General features: G+C 38.1%; 1 long non-coding RNA gene across 2 annotated transcripts; it reads left to right on the top strand.

The window, feature by feature from the left end:
- The first annotated feature begins 67 nt into the window (after positions 1-67).
- LOC115511083 lies at positions 68-22,963 on the top strand. 2 transcript variants are annotated; one of them, XR_004343447.1, is made up of 4 exons: positions 68-304; positions 21,031-21,078; positions 22,405-22,456; positions 22,693-22,963. It is a non-coding gene; the product is annotated as an uncharacterized LOC115511083 (long non-coding RNA). The 2 variants fall into 2 exon arrangements; XR_003967944.1 differs by having other exon boundaries at positions 22,405-22,963.
- The last annotated feature ends 2,632 nt before the right edge of the window (positions 22,964-25,595 follow it).

Raw genomic sequence — 25,595 nt, 5'->3', positions numbered from 1 at the left:
CCCAATCCAGGACTGGTAATATCAAATAAAACAAAGGCCCTTTCCCCAAATGAAGGCATTAGTAAATATGTCTTTGCTCTCCTGGGAATTCTGTTCTCTCACAACATCTTTCTGAATAATCACTTTCCATCGAGAGGGGAGTTTAATCTTTCCATTGAACTATATGGTGATGGAAGAGGCCAGTGGTTCCAAGGGCAGAAGAGAAGGCTGGTACTACCCTTGGGCATGGGAGAAACATTAGGATCAAGAGCACAGCTACTGGAGCCAGACTGCCTGATCTGAATTTCATTCTGCTACCAGCTATGTAAGTTACATAACCTTTCTCTGCTTTATATGTGAAAGAGGGATAAAATAGTTTTATTTCTAGGAATAAATAAGTTAATACAGGTGATGCACTTAAAACAGTGACTTAATCAGGCATTTACTAGGTCCTAGATATTACAGGATATAAGAAAAGAAATATTCATTTTCTAAATTCAGAGTTTATTTTGGTAATTTTTTTTTTCATTTTAGTAAGTTCTAGTGGCTTCCAGAATCTTGTAATGATAGAACTGAAAGGAATGTTTATTTTACAGATCTGCAAAAAAGCCCAGAGTTGAGCTCTCTAAGGCCACATAGCTACCTAATGGCACATTCAAGTCTTAAAACCAGACTTCCTGATTCTAGACCATTCCCCACTGTACCATACTCCTTCCCTAGAGGAGGATGTCCAGGACCAAGAAAGTTCTATCAGAACAATAATTATAATCAGAACTACAGTACCTTCCCCAAGGACTCCCATGTCACTCCAAAGACAATCTTAAGCCGACTCATTCATTCATTTATTCATTCATTTACTCACTCAGCACTGAGTTAGGCTACCCACAGAAGGTACAGAAAAGTAAAATATAGATGTTGTCCTTAAAGGACTTCAATTGAAATTGGGGCAATAAGGTAGGCAGAAATTAAAATGATACAATAATGTAGTTATTTCTCTAAGGTGAAAAGTATTGGAAAGGTTAGGCATCTTTTGCTGTCTAACCAATCACATGTTCAATAAGGAGTTTCTGATAGGGTCAGTAAATTTATGAATGACTAAAATAAATGAAGCCAAGTAGATCTCCTATGAGTTGGACTGTGCTTAATGTTTGCTGTAACTATAGGTGTCAGAGGCTTCAAATTTCTGTCGTGTCTGTTTTTGTCTCCCTGTTATCCGGGGATTCCCTACCTCTTCCTTAGACAGAGTCAGTGGTTTGTGGTGGTGAGGTGTTGGGAAAGGGAAGCACTCTGTAATTGTATGGTAAATCTCAGTGCTTTAGTGTCCCTGGGTCCCTGGGATGTGACGTTCATAAGTGCTTCTTAGAATCCCCCCATCCTGTAAGTAAGAAAGGAAGGGTCCAGGGGGATGGAGTCAGGGGAGTGTACTTCTTCCAGGTAGCATACATCTGGTTAAATCATTCTGCTGGAGAACAGGACTTTGTTATGGAAGAGATTCTGACTTTATTTCAAAAAAAAGAAAAAAGAAAGAAAAGAAAAAAGAAAATTTCTTTGTTGTCTGTCAGAGCTATGAGGTTATCTTTCTTGGCTCTTCACCATGAGAACCTGGTGGGGTCTGAGAAGTAAAGCCCATGAAAGCAAGAGAGACCCCTAAGAGCACCGACTCCAAGAGTCTATTTCTCTCATACTAGCCTACACTCAGCTCCAGTGGTTTGTCGAAATTAGCATGAAAGTGTTCCTATCAAAGTGTGGCTCCAGTGCTCCAGGTAAGCAGATCTCAGTAACTCTCTGGATTCCATTCTATGTCCAGTTTTCTGGGTAGCTCTTTGCCATGCAACCTCAGCTCCCTCATGAGTCCAAGAAAAAGTTATTAATTTTTAGTTTGTTCAGTTGTTTTTGTTTGTAAAAGATTGGGAGTGCTGACAACATCTACATGTATGGCTGAACCCTGAAGGTCCAACTTCATTAGTTTTTTGCATTTGCATATGCAGCCATACCGGCACCATTTATTGGAGAAACAGTTCTTTCCCCATTAAATCTTTTGGCATTCTTGTCAAAAACCATTTGACCATACATTTGAGGTTTTATTTCTGGACTTTCAATTCTGCTCCCAATCTTTATGTCTACTCTTATGCCGGGATGACACTTTATTGTTTGCAGTAACACTGTAGTAAGTTTTGAAATTGGGAAATGTATCCTCCAAATCCACTATTCTTTTTAAAGATTGTTTTGGTTATTGCATTTCCATATGGATTTTAGAGTCATCTTATAATTTTCTGAAAGATTCCAGCTGGAATTTTGAAATAGACTGCATTGAATCGAGATCATTGGGGAGTTTTGTTATCTTAATAGTACTGTCTTCCAGTTCTTAAATATCAGATGTCTTTCCATTTATTTTAATATCTTCCAATGATATTTTATAATTTTAGGTGTACAAATGTTATACTTTATACTGTATTAAATGTGTTCCTAAATATTTTATTCTTTTAATACTACTATAAATACTACTATAAATTTGTTTTCCAAATTTCATTTTTGGATTGTGCATTGCTCATGTATAGAAATAAAATAATTAATTTTTTATTTTAATCATTTGAGTATAGTTAATATACAACCTTATATTAATTTCAGGTGTACAACATCGTGATTCAACAGCTCTAAACATTATGCTCTGCTCACCACAAGTGTAGCTACCATCTGTCACCATACGACACTGTTACAATATCATTGACTGTATCTCCTGTGCTGTGCCTTTTATTCCCATGACTTATCAATTTCATAACTGTAAGTCTGTCCTAGTCCCCTTCACCCATTTTGCTCAACCTCTTTCCCTCTGGGCAATCAATTCTCTGTATTTAGAGGTCAAATTCTGCCTTTTTGTTTGTTTTTTCATTTGTTTTGTTTTTTAGATTCTACATATGAGTGAAATAATATGGTATTTGTCTTTCTCTGTCTGACTTACTTCACTTAGCATAATATCCTCTAGGTCAATCTATGTTGTCTCAAATGGCAAGATCTCATCCTTTTTTTATGACTGTGTAATAGTCCATTGTATATGTGTGTGGGTATGTATGTATATACATGTTTATGTATGCCACATCATCTTTATCTGTTTATCTATTGATGGACACTTAGGTTGCTTCCATATCTTGGCTATTGTAAATAATGCTGCAATGAAATAGGGGTGCATATATCTTTTCAAATCAGTGTTTTCATTTCTTTGGGTAAGTACTCTGTAATAGAATTATTGGATCATATATTATTTTTATTTTTATTTTTATTTTTTTGAGGAACCTCCACACTGTTTCCACAGTAGCTGTACCACTTTAGATTCCCACCAACAGTCCACAAGAGTTCCTTTTTCTCCACATCCTCACCAACACTTACTATTTCTTGTCTTTTTTATTTTAGCCATTCTAACAGGTATAAGGTGCTATCTCTAAGTTGATTTTTTTAAATGTTTATTTTTGAGAGAGAGAGAGAGAGAGCACAATAGGGGGAGGAGCACAGAGAGAGGGAGACTGATGATCTGAGGTGGGCTCCATGCTGACAACAGACAGCCTGATGTGGGACTTGAGTTCACAAACTGCGAGATCAAGACATGAACCAAAGCCGGTGGCTTAACAAACTGAGCCACCCAGGCACCCCTCTAAATTGATTTTTGTATGTTAATCTTGTGTCCTGCAACCTTGATGACCTTGTTTATTAGCTCTTATGATTTTGGAGTGCTTATTTTAAGGCGGTCAGTTAAAGCTTCTCTATGGTCCAGTGAAATTGGGATTTAAAATACCCACAATATTTACCCATTAGAACCATTGTTATACTAAGAAAGCTATCAGAGCTATCAGCACAGAGCCCCATGTGGGGCTCAAACTCACAAACTGTGAGATCATGACCCGAGCTGAAGTCAGACGCTTTACCAACTGAGCCACCCAGGTGCCCCAGAAAGCACAATCTTAATAAGATGGTGATGATAAGATAAACAGTAGCTAGAAAAGTCATGTGGTCCAGATGATTTATTTTTATTATGGGCCTAACTAACATGAGCATGTTTATAGGCTGAAGAGAAGGAACAAGTGGGAAGAAAGAGATTGATATTTGAGCAAAAAGAAAATGGCTGGGGTGCCTGGGTGGCTTGGTCAGTCAAGCATCTGACTTTTGATTTCAGCTCAGGTCATGATCTCATGGTTGTGGGGTTGAGCCCCGCATCAGGCTCTGTGCTGAGAGCATGGAGCCTGTTTGGGATTCTCTCTCTTTCTTTCTCTGTCCCTTTCCCACTTGCGTGATCTCTCTCTCTCTCTCTCTCTCTCTCTCTCTCTCCCTCCCTCCCTCTCAAAATAAATAAATAAACTTAAAAAAAAAGAAGATGGCCGATAAAGTGTCAAAGGAGTCAGAAGGGGGTGAGTTAAGTGTAGGCACTGACTTTAGATACCTTAAGGTTTACCTTATGTTCTTAGATGTTGAGAAAGGAGTCAAGGGTACAGATATGAATGAGAATGTGAGCTCAAATGTACATTAAAACTGCTGACTAAAAGCAAGAAGGTGATGGAGAGTAAGCTTGATGATTTCAGTTTCTTCATGACATAGGAGCCTTGGTGATCTGCTGAGGGGAGGAGTTTTGGGGAGAATGGCAAAGGTTTGGAATAATTGTTGGGGAGGTTGAAGAGCAGTCTGACCAAGAGCAAACCAAAGGGTCAATAGTTGTTGCTAAGGGACATGTGCATATATAAAGAGACATATAAGTAATAATGCTGCACAATCTTGGGCTAGAGATTTACCATACAGTTGCTGTAGCATGGAAAGTATATTAACAAAAAAGTGTTAAAGATGCTGGTAAAGAATAATGGAGACAACTAGTCATGCTATCACAGACTAGGTTGGCAAGGGAGCTTTAGAAGGTCCCCACAGAGTATGAAAAAATTATGGCGTTAAAGAACTGGAGGTCCTTACAGTCAAAAAGTAGGTTTAGTGGAAATAAAGGTACAAGAAAAGTAGAAAGATAAGATGTTAAGACCCATAGTAGAATAATGGAATTCAGAATTTCTGATGTGGTACAGCTAGTAAGATTCCAGATGTGACTTGGCCAATTATAATAGAAGTGACAGCCACTGGAATTGTGGAGGTCCAAGTCCGTGTTTCTGGATGGCTCATTTACATGAACCTTGATATCACCCAGAATTATGATAGTAACTGGGGTAGAGAGAAAGATCCAGGTCCTGTCATTGTCAATTAATGAAGAGTGGTAACTGGGAAGTTGGTAGATGTCATTAACAAAGTGAGGCAGAGGTTGGTATACCTGAATGACCCAACCTTATAGATTCAGATTTACCCAACATACCTGAGGCATACAACATTCCTATTAATAAGAGTGACACACTCTGGAATGGTTCTTTTTTTTTTTTTTTCAACGTTTTTTGTTTTTGTTTTTTTTTTTTTTTTTTTGGGACAGAGAGAGACAGAGCATGAACGGGGGAGGGGCAGAGAGAGAGGGAGACACAGAATCGGAAACAGGCTCCAGGCTCCGAGCCATCAGCCCAGAGCCTGACGCGGGGCTCGAACTCACGGACCGTGAGATCGTGACCTGGCTGAAGTCGGACGCTTAACCGACTGCGCCACCCAGGCGCCCCTGGAATGGTTCTTAAGGTGAGGGAACATCATAAGAGAATGTTTGGGGGTGACATAGGGGGATAGTCCATATCTATGCTAGAAAAACTTAGTTTGATAACTCTGATTATACCCTCTTAAAAAGTGTTAATTCCCACTGTCCCTCTCTTCCTAGAGAGAACTGCTCTTTTACGGATGGGTACAGAAATTCAGGGAGAGTTCCTGAGGAGCATGTAGCTTCTATCCCATCCATAATCCTGCTTGCTACTGAAGACTATATAAAGACATGAATCTAGATTTCTGACAGATCTTTTCAAGGAAAAATGCACATAATTTTCATAATTACACTCAACTTGATACAAAAGAGCCTAAATTCATATATTTGCTTTTTATAACTGAGATGTTACTTATAGTGAAGTGAACAGATCTTAACTGTTGGTGAATTTCTACAATTGCATAAGCCCTCAAGCTACAGAATATTTTCATTACACCAGAAAGTTCTCTGGTGACCCTTCCCGCTCAATTCCTGCCCTTCTTGAGGCAACTGTAATCCTGATTTCTAGCATCAAAGGTTAGTTTTGCCTGTTTTAGGACTTTATATTAATGGAAACACAGCAGGTACTCTTTGGTGTCTTTTTTTTTTCTGCTTAGCCTAGCAAGGTTTAAAGTTAGAATTTGGGGATTAAAGTAAGTCATTTTAATGGAAAATTCTCATTAGTACTAAGGTGGCTAAATTCAGACCAGAACAAAGGTAGGTGTCTGAAAGATCTCTGGTGTGTTTCCACCTCCTGTATAGTTTGCCAAGAAAGCCTAAGACAAATTTTAGTTAAGCATTACGGGAACTATCTTGTGGCCAAAGCCCAGTAGGCTTTGTGGCCCCATCACCTGAACTCCCCATTCCTGAACTCTTTATTGTCTCTGAAATGTATCAGAGGAAACAGTTCCTTTCTGTACCTTCTGAGAGGGATAATAAACCTGCTATGTGCTTGGTAGGATGGTACTGTTCCTGCCTCAGGGCATAAAAAGAAAACCCTAGAATATATTCTCCAATGTAAAAATGAAATTCCAGCTTAAACATGGTATCCTGGAATAGATTTCTTAACATCTGTCTTAATAGAAACCAAAGTCTGAGCAAGTATCTTTCCCTTCCTTAAAACTCTGCTTATGTATGTGGTGATGCTATGGATGAAATGTTTGTGTCCCCTCCAAATTCATCTGTTGGAGCTCTAACCCCCAGTGGGGTGATATTTAGAGGTGAGGCCTTTTGGAGGTAAGTAGGTTGGATGAGATCATGAGAGTGGGGTCCTCATGATGAGATTAGTGCATTTATGAGAAGAGACCCAGAGAGTAGTCTTTTTCCCACTCTCTCCCTCTCCCTCTCTTCTTCATCTCTCTCTATATCTCTCCCTCAATATTTCTCCCTCCTTCTGTCTCTCAGTATACTGCCCCTGCCCGCCATCTTCCTCCCTCTCTCCTTCCCAAGAGAAGACTTAGAATGAAGTTATCTTCTTGGCATCTTGATCTTGGACTTCCAGTCTCCAGAACTTTGAGAAATCCATTTCTATTGTTTAAGCCACCCAGTCTGTGGTATTGTGTTCTGGCAGCCCACGCTGATTAAGATAGGAGGTAAAATTTGTTAAGCACTAACTACGTGTGGGACCCTCTGTCACATGTAATCTTTGAAACAAAACTAGAAGGTAGGTACTAGCATCTCCATTTTGCCAGGAAGGAAGATAAAGCTCAGCATCACACAGCTGGTAAGTGATGACAGATATCAGCGAATCACCCTCTGCTCCAAGGAAGTTGTGCCCATTTATTTTCTCACTACAACCCTCATACACTTACTAATCTTCATAAATAACCCCCAGCCCTTTAAAAAATTCCTGATGGGTCTGTCTCACCATAAGGTCTTGATATCATTGCTTCCTTTTTTGAGCTAATGGTTGAGAATGGTGACAGCTTCTGCAACCAATGAAATATTGGCTTTGATGCTTCCATATCAGCATATACTCATCTACAGGAGGATTCTTAAGGAAACAGAAGGGGGCTGGGTACTTGTACAGACAGGCAATGGTGCCTTGGCAAGGGAAGGCACCATGGGCAACATTTAGGGAGGCAGCTGGAGGGAGGGATATTCTGGTTTTGTCTTGTCTTAATTGCCACATTGTTCTAAGGGGGTCTTGGATCAGAGATGAGATTAGGGGAGCTGAGACTGCTTTGGGATTGAGTGGTATGTCCCTAATACAACATACATTTTGACTGAAGTCTGCTTACTAGGTGAGGAACTTAGGAGCAGAGTCCCACAAAATAGGGGCCTCAAAACACAAAACAAATAAAAATACAACTGAAGGAATACACAAGGATGTATCATCTCTTCCCTATTGCTTTCTCAATATGGAAAGTAGTGGCATTGGCCTGAGTCAGTAGGATAATGTCATGATGGTGAAGGCCATCTTGGATGGGTAGTCTTTACTAAGATAGGTTCATATCAATGTTACACAGCTGGGAAGAGGCTGAACTAGTATTTGAACCTAGTCTCTTTCTCTCCCTTTCAGATTTATTGAGTTATAATTGACATAAAATTGTAAGGTATTTAAAGTGTACACTGCGATGATTTGACATATGTATATACATTTTAAAAAGATTTCTCCCATCTAGTTAATTAGCACATCCATCACCTCACATATTTTTATGTGTAATATATATTGTAATGTTATATATATATTTTATACATATATATACATATATATATATATATATATACATATGTATGGTGAGAACACTTAAGTTCTACCCTCTTAGCAAATTTTAATTATAAAACAAATATATAGTGTTACTAACTATAGTCACTATGTTATACATTAGATCCTTACTCATTTTATAGCTGAAAGTTTGTACCCATTTACTAGCCTCTCCCTATTCCTTCCCCCCACCCCTGCTCACCCCCAGTCCTGGCAACCGCTTTTCTACTTTCTGTTTCTACGAGTTTGGTTTTCTTTTTAGCTTCCACATATAAGTGATGCCATGTGGTATTTGTCTTTCTGTGTCTAACTTAATTCACTTAGCATTATGCCATCCATGTTGCTGTCAATGGCAGAATTTCCTTCTTTCTCATGGCTGAATAATACTCCCTTGAATATATATCCCATATCTTCTTTATCCATCTGTTGATGAACACTTAGGTTGTTTCCATATCTTTGCTATTGTGAATAATGCTGCCATGAACACGAGAATGCACCTATCTCTTATATATCCTTTTTTCATTTCCTTTGGATATGTACCCTGAAGTAGGATTGCTGGATCATATAGTAATTCTATTTTTAATTTTTTGAGGATTCTCCATGCTGTTATCCACAGTAGCTGCACCAATTTATATTCCTACCAATGGTGTTAAATGTTTCCCTTCTCCCCACATCCTTGCCAATGCTTGTTAGCTCTTTTCTTTTTGAGGAGAGCCATTCCAACAGGTGTGAGGTGATTTATTGTGGCTTTAATTTGTATTTACCCAATGATGAGTGATGTTGAGCACCTTTTCATGTATCTGTTGGCCATTTGTATGTCTTCTTTGGAAAAATATTCACTTCTGCCTATTTTAAAATCGAAGTGTTTGTTTTTTGCTATTGAGTTGTGTGATTTCTTTATATATTTTGAATATTAACACTTTGTCATATATATGATTTACAAATTGCCTTTTTAGTTTTAGTTTTTAAAATTGTTTTTAATGTTTATTTATTTTTGCAAGAAGGACAGAGAGTGTGAGCAGGGGAAGGGCAGAGAGAGGGAGACACAGAATCTGAAGCAGGCTCCAGGCTCTGAGGTGTCAGCACAGAGCCCAATGCGGGGCTCGAACTCACAAACTGTGAGATCATGACCTGAGCTGAGGTCGGACGCTTAATCGACTGAGCCACCCAGGTGCCCCTGCCTTTTTAGTTTTTGATTATTTCTTTTGCTGTGCAGAAGCTTTTTCATTTGGTGTAGTGCCACTTGCTTGTTTTTGCCTTTGTTACGTTTGCTTTTGGTGTCAAATCCAAAAGATCACTGCCAATATTAACATCAAGGAGCTTACCACTGATGTTTTCTTCTAGGAGTTTTATGGTTTCAGATCTTAAATTTAAGACCTTAATCCATTTGAGTTGGTTTTTGTATATGGTATAAGATAGGGATCCAGTATCATTCTTTTGCATGAGGTTGTCCAGTTTTTTCAATTACCATTTGTTGAAGAGACTATCCCTTCCTTACTGTATATCTTGGCTCCTTTGTTGTAAATTAACATTTTTTAAAAAGTTTATTTATTTCTGAGAGAGACAGAGCATGAGCGGGGGAGGGGCAGAGAGCCAGGGAGACACAGAATCTGAAGCAGGCTCCAGGCTCTGAGCTGTCAGCACAGAGCCCGACGCGGGGCTCAAACTCACAAACTGACATCATGACCTGAGCTGAAGTTGGACACTTAACCGACTGAGTCACCCAGGTGCCCCTCCTTTGTTGTAAATTAAATGACCTTACTGTAGATAGGAGTTTATTTTTGGATTCTTTGTTCTGTTGATCTATGTGCCCATTTTCATGCCAATACTATCCTATTTTGATTACTATAGCTTCATAATATATTTTGAAACTAGGAAATATGAAGCTGAATCTGGTTTCTTTCATTATAATAACTATATTCTTTCTACTATGTAATTTTTCTGCTTTACCCTAAGGGGTTTCCTACTGCCCTGTTACATTGGCCCCAGTTGGTATATAGGTAATTTTCTTAATTTCCCACAGCACAGCTGGGAAATATTTTTTAAAACAGTTGATTTATTCAGATTTTCTATTCCGTCTTAGGTCAAATTTAATCACTTGTATTACAGGAAATGTATTCATTTCATCTAGGTTTTCCAGCGGATTAGTATAAAATTGTTATATTCTTGTAATTTCCTTTTATCTTTTACATATGTAAAACTCATTCCTAATTTTTTTTTTGTGGCTTCTCTTTTTCCCTTGATTAATCTTGTGAAAGGTTTTTATTATATTCAATTAACAATGAAAAAGAAAAAAATAGGGGGAGTTTGGGGAGTTGACAAATGCCACCTATTTGATAAATATTTTTATGAACTCTCTGCCATGTACTGATCCTAGTTAAATGCTGCTGATAGGTGGGGAGACCATATGCCCCAATCTATGCCTATTTCAGGTATAAAAATTAATATAACTCCCTTTTACTCTCAACAGTAATTTGGGCCAAATTAAAGTTGACATGTACAGTGGTGGCTTTAAGATAAATTTTGGTGGAGTTTTGAAGATGGAACCCTGGTTGGAAGGACTTACAAAAATGGAGGCAAACATCTGGAGACAATAAGAGATGATTATTTTGAAGAGTTTTGCTATAGGAAAGGGAAGAAATGAGGTAGGAAGCAGAGGAAATGGAGTTGTTTGCTATTTCACCTGTTTCTGCCTTTATTATTTTTATTTCTTCTTTATACTTTTTATGGGCTTATTTGAGTTGTTTATTTCCTAGCCTCTTAGATTAATGTGTAATGCATGTGAAGCCATATATATCTTTCCATGAACAAAACATATAGGTTCTGATATGGGGTGCTTTCATTTTCATTAATTTCTAAATTATTTGAAATTTCAACGTTGACATTTTCTTTAAGCAATGAATTATTTAGAAGTGACTTAAAATATCTAGATGCCTAGATTCAATTAAAAAAAATCTAGTTTCAGGGCACCTGGATGGCTCAGTCAGTTCAGCATCTGACTCTTGATTTCAGCTCAGGTCATGATTTCGTGGCTTGTGAGTTTGACCTTCATTTCAGGTTCTGTGCTGACAGTGCATGGAGCCTGCTTGGTATTCTGTCTCCCTCTTTCTCTGCCCCTCCCCTGCTTGCTCTCTATATCTCTTTCAAAATAAATAAAAATAAACTTAAAAAATTTTTTTTCTAGTTTTTATACACTATTTTCAATTAAGTGGTCTATATATTTCTATGTATCTTCTTTGTTTAAAAGTTTTTAACATTTATTTATTTTTGAGAGAGAGAGGGAATGAGTGTGAGCAGGGGAGGGTCAGAGAGAGAGACCAAAACACAGAATCTGAAGCAGGCTCCAGGCTCCAGCTGTCAGCACAGAGCCCAACATGGGGCTTGAACTCAAGAACTGTGAGATCATGACCTGAGCAGAAGTTGGATGCTTAACCGACTGAGCCACTCAGGTGCCCCTCTACATGTCTTTTTTAAAAAAAGATTATTGTAATTTCCTTTCTGACCTTCTATAGGATCAATTTTTATAAATTTTAACTGAGTAAAATGAACAAATTGTGTATTCTCTATTGAGTATGAGTTCTATGCACATCTATTAGCATCAATTTGTTAACTATATTATTTAAGTCCTCTGTATTTTTACTCACGGTACATCGTAGTGGGAGACTTTAACAGACCTCTCAGATGTGGATTTGCTAATTTCCTTTTGTGATTTTACCAATTTTTCATGTACTCCAAAATGATGTTAGGAGCATTTAAGTTCATGATTATTAGATCTTCCTGGTGAATTATTTAAAATGTGAAATATCCTTTTTTAAACTTGTAATCTTTTTGACTTTCGATTCTGTCGTGTGTGATACTGATGCCGCTGTTAGCAACTTTCCGTTCGTGGTTGCCAGGAATATGTTTTCAAGCCTAGAGTAATCACAGTTTTGGCTTTTCCTGGTAAGCTGCACGTGGCTGGATTCTTAAAATCCAACCGATTTTACCTTTTATAAAACAGACTAATCCAGTTCATATGTATCATTATTTTGGATGTATTTAGACTTATTCCTGCCATGTCATTTTGTGTTGCAGTTTAACATCCTTTCTCTCATTTCCGCTTCAGCCTTTCCACGGATGGCTGGGATTTCCTTTGTTCCTCTTTTCATTTACTGGTTTGAAAACCATACACATTTTATTTTTATGCTTCTAAGAGGTTACACTTAAATTTTTATCATTAGTGTTTAAATTTATATTTTTCTAACAGCGTGAGGCTACTCACTACCTACTTTTTTTTAATTCTTTTTTTTAACTTTTAACTTGTTTTATTTTTTATTTTTTAAAATTTACTTCCAAATTAGTTAGCATAGAGTGCAACAATGATTTCAGGAGTAGATTCCTTAGGGCCCCTTACCCATTTAGCCCATCCCCCCTCCCACAACCCCTCCAGTAACTCTCTGTTTGTTCTCCATATTTATGAGTCTCTTCTGTTTTGTCCCCCTCCTTGTTTTTATATTATTTTTGTTTCCCTTCCCTTATGTTCATCTGTTTGTCTCTTAAAGTCTTCATATGAGTGAAGTCATATGATTTTTGTTTTTCTTTGACTGACTAATTTCACTTAGCATAATACCCTCCAGTTTCATCCACGTAGTTGCAAATGGCAAGATTTCATTCTTTTTGGTTGCCGAGTAATACTCCATCATATATATATATATATATATATATATGTATATATATATATATATATATATGTATATATATACCACATCTTCTTTGTCCATTCATCCATCAATGGACATTTGGGCTCTTTCCATACTTTGGCTATTGTAGATAGTGCTGCTATAAACATGGGGGTGCATGTGTTCCTTCGAAACAGCACACCTGTATCCCTGGATAAATGCCTAGTAGGACAATTGCTGGGTTGTAGGATAGTTCTATTTTTAGTTGTCTAAGGAACCTCCATAATGTTTTCCAGAGTGGCTGCACCAGCTTGCATTCCCATACCTACTAATAGCTTTTGACAAATCTTCAAATACTTTTATTTTCCTGAATTCTTCATTAGCATCCCCGCTTTCATCTTCTATATCCCATGTTGACATAATCTGAATTTTGACACCAGAATTTTGTTTTTAAAAAATAATTTTAGGGGAACCTGGGTCGCTCAGCCAGTTAAGCATCCATCCGACTCTTGATTTCGGCTTAGGTCATAATCACAGGGTCGTGGGATTGAGCCCTATGTTGGGATCCACGCTGAACATGGAGCCTGCTTGGGATTCTCTCTCCTTCTCTCTCTCTGACCTTCCCCTGCCAAATAAATTAATTAAAAAATAAAAAAAATTATAATTATGTCTCATAGAAAAAGTAGTTGTATTATTTTCCTGCAGCTACTGCAGCTCGTTGTTAAATCTTGGATTCATTTTCCTGTAGAGTCTCTAATAGTTCTCTTAGCTTTCAGACAGGATCTATTGAGTTATTAAAACTCTGACTTCCTGGGTATTTGAAAAAAATCTTATATTGTTCTCACATTTGATTAATATTATGTCTGAATATAGAAATTTAGATTTGAACTTCTTTTCTTTCAGTGAAGATATTATCAAATGTCTTTTCTTCATCCAATACTGTTGATGAAACACCTAATGTCAAATCTGATGAGAATGACTGTGAATAGTCACTTTATCACCCTCTCTGGAAGCTTCGGCAACTTCTCTTCACCCTCGTAGCTATCCTCATAGCTTAGAATGTTGGCTAATATTCTGAATTGTCACTACCTTTGTAATTGGCTTTTTTTTTGTGTGTGTGTGTGTTTATTTTAATCCTGCTCTATATTTGAAGGACCATTTCAATCTGAAGATTTATGCGTCTTCAACTGTAAGAAGAAATTCCATTATTTTTTTTAGATTTTATCTCTCTTTTATCCTCATTATTCTCTATTAGATAGATGCTATGACATACAGAACTTTCCTCCATATATCTTCAAGTTTTCAACTTTTCTTCACCTTGTGCTTCATTCCAGATATCTCATTTCCTTCTCAGCTGGGTCCAGTCTTCTAATCCTATCTACTGAATTTTTTATTTCAGTAATTACATTTTTTTTTATTTCTAAGGTTTATGTTTGGTTTGTTTTACACCAGACTGTTCCTGATTGTCACTTCTTCTTATCACTCTATTAATTTTTCATAATCGTAATTCTTCTGTTGGCTTGTTATCTATTTTTCATGGTGGCCTCATGTCAGATGTTGGTGATTTTGGCTATGGGCTCATCTTTGTGGTTTGGATACCCTGTTGGCGTCTATACTTCTAGTCCCATGGCCAGCCATCAGGGAGGTATTGGGGTAGCTACTGAGGTTTGTGCTCCATAATGTTTTCTGTGAGAATAGGAGAAAGGCTGTGTGTGTGTGCTGGGTAGGATGTCTTAGAAGCCAATATTCTGGGCTTAGTCATTCCATCTGGGCATTTTCAGGTTCTACTCTCCTTGAGCATGGCCCCTGCCCAAGAATAGGCCTGAATGGATGCGGAGGAGGACAGCGGGCTGCACCAGGCACAACCAGTGTGGGTACCCAACTCCTTTCCCTGTCATTTGCATCGAATGCCTCCTCTCGGAGCCTGGCTTCCACCACCTGGAGGCATGAGATGGGCTTGGTGATGCCCCTATCTTCTGTGGCATACTTTCCAAAAAGCTTCAGAACAAATTCTAGGCTGCTGTTACCTTCTTCAAACTAATCTGGTGTATTTTTAGACCCTCAGGAATTTTTCATAATTTTGATTAGCTAAAAATTTATCTTTGAATTTACAGAGTAAGGTATGTATTCTCATACTCAAAAAAGAAATGTAAGGCTTAGAGTAGAAATATAGAGAGCATTGGGGAAGGAGAGAACATCGCTGTCTGCAATTAGTTTCCTATCTGGAAGGCAAAGCTTCCACTTTTACTTTGGGTTGTTTGCCTTTTTCTCATCTATACTAGAGACAGTAAGCAATTGTCACTTATATTGTAAATATTTGTTACAAATGCCTTTTAATTTTGCTTATGGTCACTTCTGAGATACAGAAATTTTATGTTTTTATGAGGACAAACCTGTCCATTTTTTACTCTAAGATTTCTGGATGTTGTGTAATGCTCAGGAGGCCTTCCTAATACATAATTGAAACCTATTTTTATTATAGTGCCTTTTAATATTTCATGGTTCAATCTTTTGTGATTAGATATTTCATGTTTAGGTATGGATTCATCAGGGTTTTAATTTTGTGTTTCGTGTGAGATCTGATGTGTGTCCCATTCCCTCTTTTCTAAGATGAAAATTTTATTGCTAATTTCCTTCCTTGCTCCGTTATCTTGTTTTGGCTGGGTGGGTGTGCAGGGGCAGTTAACATTTTTTAGTGCATAGGTCATCAAACCATAATGAACCAAACTGGTATTTGATGGATGGACTGTACAACACTCAGAGTTCTTGAACTTTGAGATGAATGTAGTACCTGCCTGGAATTTGGGGAGGAGACGAGTGTGAAGAAATGTAGGTACATGAAGCCAGAGAAGCTGACTGTGGCAGAGAGCACCATCCACTGAAATGATTTTCCGGTTTTCCCCTTGGACACATAACTAGAGTTCATCTCCCTGCCCCTGTCTCTACATAACCGGGTGACTAAGTTCTCTCCAGTACAGTGTGAACAGTCTTCATGCCAAGCCCATAAAAACCTCTCATTTGTACTCCTTCTTGAAGCCTGGATATATAGGTGATGAGGTTCTAGGAGATGGGGCCACAAGATGAAAGGATTTTAAATACGGACAAGGCCGTGTGGAGGAGAGTTGCCTCCTGGCCAGAAACATTCTCCTTGGACTAATACTGAAGTGAGAAATAAGCTACTTTGGTATCTGCCCAAATAAGACAGGGGATTTAAGTTTCTGGAAGATATGCTGTATTGAGTTAGGGAAGTTCCTTCCATTCTTGACTTACTGTTGTTTTAATCAGGAGAGGGTACTGATTTATTTTATTTCTTATTTTTATTTTTTTAACGTTTATTCATTTTTTTTTGAGAGATAGAGACAGTGTGAGTGGGGGAGGGGCAGAGAGGGGGAAACACAGAATCCGAAGCAGGCTCCAGGCTCCGAGCTGTCAGCACAGAGCCTGATGCGGAGCTTGAACTCACAGATGGCGAGATCATGACCTGAGCTGAAGTTGGATGCTTAACTGACTGAGCCACCCAGGTGCCCCTTATTTTATTTTATTTTTTTAAGGTTTATTTATTTTTGAGAGAGAGAGAGAGAGACAGAGAGAGAGAGAGAGAGAGAGAGAGAGAGAGAGATTGATTGGAGGGGTAGAGAGAGAGGGAGATACAGAATCTGAAGCAGGCTCCAGGCTCCAGGCTGTCAGCACAGAGCCGGATGCTGGGCTCGAACTCATGGACCACAAGATCATGACCTGAGCCAAAGTTGTATGCCTACCTGACTAAGCCACCCAGGCACCCCTGTTGTTTTATTTAAAAAAATCTGACAACTACTTAACTCTAGAGAAAAAACTGATGGTTACTCCAGAGTATCATAGAAATATTATTATGCTTAAATCCCCCAGTGTAATAAATTATAATTATTTTGTTGAGTTTTGATTTAACAATGTCACCATTTTCTAATTTATTTATATTTGCTTTCATTTTTATGAATTCCTTCTACTTGGTTTTATTTTGTTTTCTTTTTCTAGTATCTTGATTGCTGTTAATTTTTTGTTTGTTTAATTAGAAAGGTATTCAGGGGTAAGAAGTTTCCTATATTCCATGAGTACTGATTCATAATATTCTTTTATTATTTGCTAACTGGTGTGTTAATTCTTAAAGTTCTCCATTAAGTGATTTCTGTAATAAACACTGAAATTGTGTGCCTTATACCTGTCACTGACCAGCAGGATTTTGGAGTGTTCTGGGCCATACTTTACTTTTTATAACTGATATCAGGGTAATGAATGAGGAGCCAAAGCAATCCCACATTCCTCTATAATATGTTTGGTATTTTTGAGGTAGGGTTTTACCCATGCAAGTCTCTTTATAAGTAATCTATTTCTTTTTCAGTATTAATTGGAAAAATGTACATATTGAACAATAGCTGTATTAAAACTTTTGAATTCTAAAATAATAAAAAATATGAAAGCCTTAAGCTATGAAAATTGGTATATTTCTGTCCTTAAATATTTTAATGCCTATAGGTGAAAATTAAGTATCTTATTAATATGACATGGTGATTTAGGTTTCTTTATTATGTTTATCTTTAGAATTAGTTGCTGGGTGGAAACTTAGTATGACCATAAAGTAACCTTTACATGATTTGCTATGGGGATTTAAAGATGCATTTTCTTTTGTCCCCTCTGATCACCTCCTTATTAAAATCAAAGTAACATCTTTTTATGCATAGTGAATTTGTTCCTTAGGGGACTATCAAGTATCATCTTTGGTCTATATTACTGCACTTTAGAATATGGACTCCAGTGCTAACATTTATCAGCTCTGTGACATTTGGCAAGTTTCTTATTCTCTCTGTGCTTCCGTTTCCTCAGATATAAAGTGGGGATAACCAGGGTCTCTGCCTCATAGGATTTTCCCAAGGGTTAAGAGTTCAAAATTTAAAGTTCTTAGAATAGTCCTGGGGATGATGTTAGTTCTATGTACGTTAGCTATTTTTATTATAATCTAGAAGCAATCACAGCTAGCTTCTCTAAAAACTTTTTTTTTTTTTTTTTTTTTTTGCTAATACTCTCATTATTAAAGTGCCCTTTAAGTTTAAGGGAAATTATATAAACTGTCACAATCTTATCACAAACCCAGGATTTAGGTATTGTTATGCTATATGAGAAGCTAAGAGTGTGAAATAATTTTGAGGTTCACATGGTAAAACGTGACGGAATTGGGATTTGAACTTATGTCTGTCACTGAAGTCCACACGCTTCGCATTATAACACTCAGCCTGATGTGACCACTGTCTATAAAATCCAGCACCATAAACTTTTCCTGTCATTACCAAACCAGAGCTTCATCTTTTTTGGTATGCCAAAAAGTTTGTACTTATAGCACCAAGGTAGTATGTCTGTAGTTCTTTTAAGACAGTAGATAGCCCAGCACTGTTGACCTGGAGTAGTGCTCACACTAGCTCTGCCTGATGAAGGACATTCACTCTTTAGAACCACAGAGAGGAGAATGCAGACATTAATGGTTTACTGCTGCTTATCTTAGTTAACCCCAGATAATTTGTCAATCAGTATCTAGCCTTTTGATTTTCTCTATGTCATAACTCTCCCAGCCCCTGGTTTCAAATGGGTGTTGAAGATTGCCTGTCTCTAACTCTCTGGGCAGTCTCTTGGCAGGAAGGCACTACACAATATCACACGGGTTCCTGGAGTTCATGTAGGAACAGGAGGATAATGGGTGCTTTCTGAGGGAGAGATAGGAGAGGTAGTTGCTGGGAAAATGCGTCCTAGGCCTGAAAATAATTAAGGCTTTGATTGTGGCCATTCAAAAACCTACGCCCAGACTACGTCGGCACCTCCATGACAAGCCAGCATTCTCTGGCCCTTCTGATCCCACATGCTCACTAGTGCCTCCTTCCACCTCTCAGAGCAGCCTCCCATTACACCATTACACAGTGCTGCCCATTGGACTGGATTGTGTTATGTATTGTCCAGTCTCTCCAACACAATAGTATCCCCCATATCCTCTGCCAAGTGGGGACCGTGTAGTGACCATTATCTTCTTTTTTTTCATTATGCTAAAATATACATAACATAAAACTTAACCTTTTAACCATTTTTCAGTATACAGTTCAGTGGCATTAAGTACATTTACACTACTGCGCAACTAATCACCACCATCCATCTCAAGAACTTGTTCGTTATCCCAGAATGAAACTCTGTACGCTTTAAACGACAACTCCCCAGGATCCCCCTCCCCCATCCCTGCAGTCAGCATTCTACTTTCTGTTTCCATTAGTTTGACTACACATATGCAAGTGGCGCCAGTCATGCGATCTTTGTCCTTTTGTGTCTGCCTTCTTTCACTTTGCATAATGTCTTTGGGGTTCACCCATGTTGTAGCATGTGTCAGGACTTCCTTCCTTTTTAAGGATAAATAATATTCCATTATGTGTATACACTGTATTTTGCTTGTCCATTCATCCATGGTGGACATTTGGGGTTTTTTTCCCACTTTTGACTATGGGGAATAACACTGCTATAAATGTTTGTGTGCAAGTAAGTGTCCGTTGAACCCTTGCATTCAGTTCTTTGGGGGTATATGACCAGTAGCAGAATTGTTCGATCATATGGTAATTCTGTGTTTAATTTTTTTGAGGAGGCTCTATGCTATTTTCCACGATGTGGCACCATTTTACATCCTCACCAGCAAAACACAGGTTTCTTTCTGATTTCTCTACATCCTCCCAACATTATTTTACCATTATTCTGATTTAATCCTCATGACAGGTGAATAACAATTACTCTATCTGGAATCTTTATTGTACTTCACAATTTGTTTTTGCATATATGAGCCTTTGAACCTTTATAATAATCTTTGGTGTAAGTATTATATCTGTATAATTATATATAAGTCATATATAATTATATAAATATATATAATTTGTATATAATTATATAGAAATTGATGTTTGGAGGTGTTTCAAGATCACCCAAGGTCACAAAACTAATATGTGGAAAAGTCAAAAATATGAACTTTTTATTCCTGATTCTTTTTATTATTTGGAGAATTAAACAGACAATACTCTGTTCACTGAAATCAAAGCAAAAGGAAAACTCACACATTGAGAAAATATTCCCAAAAAGGATACCTACTATTCTCCTATATGTCCTAAAGTATTAAAGAAAATAAATGGCTTAAATAAGTGGCAGAAAGGATTTAGGTTAGATATTAACTGGGTGGCTGATGTTGGTGAGACATTGAAAAAGATTACCAAAAGATACTTTGAGATAATTAAAGTCCTGAAAAATGCTATGCGCATTGGATTCCATCCCAGTATGTGCCTGAGGGTGCAGGAAGTGATTCAGTGAATCCTTGTTAATTATTTGAAAGCAGGGGGATAAACTGGCTGTCTTCACATAGTTTCTTTGAGTGAATTCTCTGATTCTACAGCAAAGATTCTACTGAATGCATCTGTACTACTCAGGAGTGGTGTTCTTTGGTGTTTGGGGATAGATCTTTGTTTTCTTGACCCCTTCATCCTTGCTCTCTGGAGAATGCAGGCTCCCTCACTCAATTCCATTTCAGAACCTTCATTCATTCAGTCCTCTGGGGAGAAGTCTGATATGACCTGACTCACCTGGAGTCTTGAGCTACTACTGGGGCAGTTAACTTTCTACACCACTGTTGGTTTGGGTTCACTCTGCTCCCCAGGGAGATTTGAAGAAGATGAAATTTTTGCCCTGAGATTAAAGGGGACAGTTTCAGTGGGTTTATGGCTTGTCAGTGTTGTAGGATAAAGAAGAGACAAGGTAGCTGGTTTAAGACAGTAAATAGCCTAGCTTTTCCAACGGGCCAGCACTGTTGACATGGAGTAGTAATCACACTGCTCCCTGCCTGATGCAGGACATTTAGTCTTTAGAACCACGGAGCAGAGAATGCAGAGCAGGTGAGATTTGCTGGTGATGACCCCATGCAACCAACTCTGTCACTGTGCAGATGAAAAAGCAGAAAGATGAAAAGATGAAAAAGGAGAGGTATCAATTATTTTTCTTTTACATTTCAGATTTGGAAATTGAAGAATGCAATGGAAAACAACAAGAAAAAGGCAAGGGTGTGTACCCATCAATCCCAGATGCAGGGAGACATTCCTTCTGAGTAGCCATGCCTTCAGATGCCCCATAGGGTCTGCAGAGTTTACAGAACAATTTAAGAACACTCGAGACCAAATATAATCTCAATAAACACATGCAATTAAGGCCAACAGAACCTGGCTTAGTACTTAGCTTTTCCTCCTTGTCACCTTCAAGGCCCAGATAACTTCACATAATGTTAGGAAACAACTTCCTTGATCTGCCTCTTTTCCTCTGAGAGCAGTTGGCAGCTTCTGTAGGGATCCCTGATCAGTGCAAGATCAACACAAATCCATGAACCTCAATCACTCTGTTTTCACCCACTCTAGATTGCTTTCTCTCTAATTTAATTGCTTGAATTTCAGTGTCTGTGATAAGAACTCAGGGGTAATATCACACACCTCTGGAATCTCTCCACCGATTATGGGCTGTGCCCTGCAAGTGAGGATAGCAGGATTTGGCCAGTTATGAGTACAGGGTTCTCTCGGCACTGCCAGGATCTTTATAGAGAATGTCATGCTATGCACACTCCCCTGAAGCTGGCTCGATTTCACAATTTTTCACACCTATTGTGATGTAACCCTATCTCGAACAAGGTCCCTGTCCAAGTATGCTTTGATGTTTTATGTAATAAGTTGCAGAATTCAGGATTTAAACATCAAAAGTAGAAATCCACACTTTTCTTTTTTATTCTGTAAGATTTAGCATGTTCATTTTTCTTTAATCACAACAGAGCATGGTGAACAAAATGTATTGTGGTGGATTATGAAAATATTTTTCTTTTTCCCTATATTGTACACCTGAAACTAATATTATACTGTATGTTAACTAAAGGGAATTTAAATAAAAACTTAAAAAAATTTATACAATGAAAATTTATTATATTTATGAATCAGATCAATGTTTTAAAGAATCTTTCCAGGTGTAGTGGGCGTTGTGGGACCTCTGAGGGCTTTTGTGACATTGGATCTTAGTCATTCCATCACTTCTATGATGAAGTGAAACACTATGACTTCCAGGTTGTTGGCTACGTTGAGGTTTTATGGCTGTATGAAAGGCCTAAATTCGTCATCATTTAACATGGATCTGTAGAGCCTGGGGGATGATTCTGATACTAGCTTTATTGTTTCAAAACCTGGGATTTGGAGCTGGAATGTGCCAAGAAATCTCTACTTGAGTTAAAGGGAAAGCAGGTGGTCCTTCAGGAGGGGAGGGGGTGTGTGTGTTATGAACTCCCTTGTGGTTTCTGCTTCTTGGGTATTTTCCTCAGTGTGACTAACTAAAATGCTCTTTGTTCTTTGTTCCAGAGTCAGAGACATCCCTGCCACGCGGCACAGAGATTTATAACTCTGAGCAAAGGTTTCAACAAATACTATTTCTTTACTCCAAAGTCCATCTATGTGTGCTTCCTGAAATAAAGAACAGAGCATTTCTGTCTTCTGGTCTCTAATCCCAGGAGCCTTAGCAGCAGAGGCTGGGGGAGTTCCAAAAGGTCTTCTTATAACTCTGGAGATAATGACTGGCTCAAACAAGCTGGCGCCGTGTGGGGACACCCATAGACTTTATTTATCTCTCTCTGTCTCTTTTTTTTTCAGGCTGACATAGTGTCTGCACTGACATACCCAGTCCAGAAAAAAGAAACTGTGTCTGTTATAACTTTTACTTAAGTGGTATAAGTGGAAAGATCATAACGCAAAGATTTGTTGAAAACACACTTCTTATCCAGACAATCCATTGTAATGTTTCAATTAAAAAGTTCTACTCACAGAAAGAGATTTAAAAAAAAAAAAGAAGAAGGACAAGATCTGGGATTAAGTTTAACGACCTGGAACAGGCAAAGAACATAATAAAATTTCGGATTCGGTATCTGGGATGTGGGTATATGATCTGAGATATAAATGAGACTCGTCGATGGCTATTATTACCCTGCCCCCACCACATCCCCTCCCATGAAGATAGGCAACAGGGAAGGTGTTTAAATTCTTTCAGGGCCTATGGTTGTCACTGAGCAATTTACTTCTTTGGTATCTCACATACAGATGGCTGGTATAACACACAAAGCTCACCTGGGTGCCAGACTGGGGAAGTGTAGTTCAAATATCTCCAATCCATGTGACAATGTTATCTGAAAAACATGTGACTTGAAGCCAGTGTAATGACACTAAACCCACTCTAGTGCACATTTTTGTATAAGGCATCCATTTTGGAGCCCAGACCCAATGCTAGTAGAACTCAGTATTACATTACAGTCTGATTTACCACAAGGTCTGGCGGCAGAGTCCAGGTAGGGTAATCTTGGCATTACCTAATCTGGGAAGGAGCCAACTGGCCTATGGAATACCTGAAAATGAAACACTGTCTACCAGAGATGGGGAAGTATATCCACCTTCAAAACTGTTAAGACACTCTTGAAAACTGAAAACGACACAAATGCCAACAATGTCTTGGTTCCTGTGAAGTTCACTGTCTAGTAATAAAAGCAGATAAAAAATACCAATCTTAAATAATTGAAGTGGTATACTAAGGGTATATCCAGGGCACTGTCAGAACACAGAAGAGGGACACACTTATCCAGCCAGACAATGAGGACCAGGGAAGGTTGCCACTATATCTAGTTATAAGAAGTTCAGAGTACAGTTAATGCATCTTGTCTTGAAGGTGACACTTGTCCTCCAAATAACTCAGACTCTTCCCAGAACCATTCCAAAGGACTTAGCTCTTCCCATAAATACTCTATGTATTTATTCATCTCCATCCTCAGTGAATGGAAGAAAGGTCAGAAATGTGTCACTGCTTTGTAACCTAAGGTCTTCTGCCTTGTCTACTGAATGAGTTACTGAATTAATATTCCTCCCTACACAAATTTTTCTTTAAAAAGTCTGTCCTTTCCTGCCTTGCAGTCTGAGCCCCTACTTCTCTGTACATAATTCTTCACAGATCTCTAACCACTTAGACAAACTGTTTAACTTCATTTGACATTATTTTTTCTGGAAGAGTAAAGCAAAATTGCCTTAGATAGATTTTTTTTGGTTTTACATCATGAAAAATTTTACCCCACTTGCTATTTGCTGTTTTCCTTTTCCCATCTTCTGCATTCTTCCAGGAGGCCTCCTGAATAGTCCATGCTTAAGCTAAAGAAGACTGACAGTTATTTTCAGTACCAAGTCTCACCTAATAACGAAAAACCTAGGCACATTTTTATTTCCTGTAAAGTTAGCTGAGTCAGGTGAGCTGAAAATCAGAGAACGGGCTCTTTCTGGGGCTTCCGGGAAAACTCAAGGCCCTAAAAGTGAATGTTCTCTTCTAATTGCCTGACAGAGCTATTTAACATCCATGACTTAGCGTTTTACATCCTGGACAGGGTCTGACCAGCCTGACTTAATGACAAAGTTAGTTTTGAAAGCCTCTTATCCATTTGTCTTTTCTCATTGGCAATGTCCATGAGTCCATTATTCCTACGGACTAGAGAGGAACTCAGTTAGTGGCTGGCTAGGATTTTGTAGTGTATCCTCTGAATGCATTCACTGTCCTACAGTGGGTCTCAGGGTGTGGAATGATTTGTTATTGAGTAAGGGCCATGCTTAAAGTTTTCCAGCCCGCGTTTGGATGCAATGCAGGGTCACTTCAATTACCTTGGAAATGAGAGTGCTGGTAACCAGTGTAGAGACTATTTTGGAATAAGATAATAACATTATCTAAAGCCACTTCCAGTTTGATAATAAATATCATGTACTGATTGATATAATGGTGCAGATTTTCTTGTTAGATCTGCTTATGGAGTGAATTACACCAACAGAGGTTTTAACAACATTGTTGAAATACAATTCCCATACCATGCAATTCACCCAATTAAAGTGTATAATTCAATAGATTTAGTATAATCACAGAATTGTATAGTCATCACCACAATCTACTTTTAAAACATTTTCATCACACCAAAAAGAAACCCCATAATCATTAGCTATAACCAACCAATGTCCTCATTTCATGCCAGCCCTAGATAACTGCTAAACTACTTTCTGTATCTATAGATGCGTCTGTTACAGACATTTCATGTAAGTGGAATCATATAGTATGTGGTCTTCTGTGACTGGCTTATTTAATTTAGCATAATGTTTTTAAGGTTCATCCTGTTGTAGAATATATCAGGTCTTCATTCCTTGTTATTGCCAGATAATATTCCATTGATGCATATACATTTGTTTATTCATTCATCTTTTGTTAGACATTTGGATTGTTTCCACTTTTTGGCCATTATGAATAATGCAGCTAGGCAGTGTTGTTTACAAAAGCCAATACATGAAAACAATCTGACTGTCCATGGACAGATGAATGGGTAATGACGATGTGGTAAATCTACAATGTAATCTTATTCAGCCATAAAAAAGGAAATCCTGTCATTTGCAACAACATGGATGAACCAAGGACATTATGCTAAGTAAAATAAGTCGGACAGAGAAAAATAAATACTGTATGATCTCAGATACATGTGGAATCT

The sequence above is a fragment of the Lynx canadensis genome, chromosome A3, assembly GCF_007474595.2.
Source record: "Lynx canadensis isolate LIC74 chromosome A3, mLynCan4.pri.v2, whole genome shotgun sequence".
Classification (NCBI taxonomy): domain Eukaryota; kingdom Metazoa; phylum Chordata; class Mammalia; order Carnivora; family Felidae; genus Lynx; species Lynx canadensis.
Note: the sequence above shows the minus strand (reverse complement) of the source record. Positions and strands in the feature narration are given on the sequence as shown.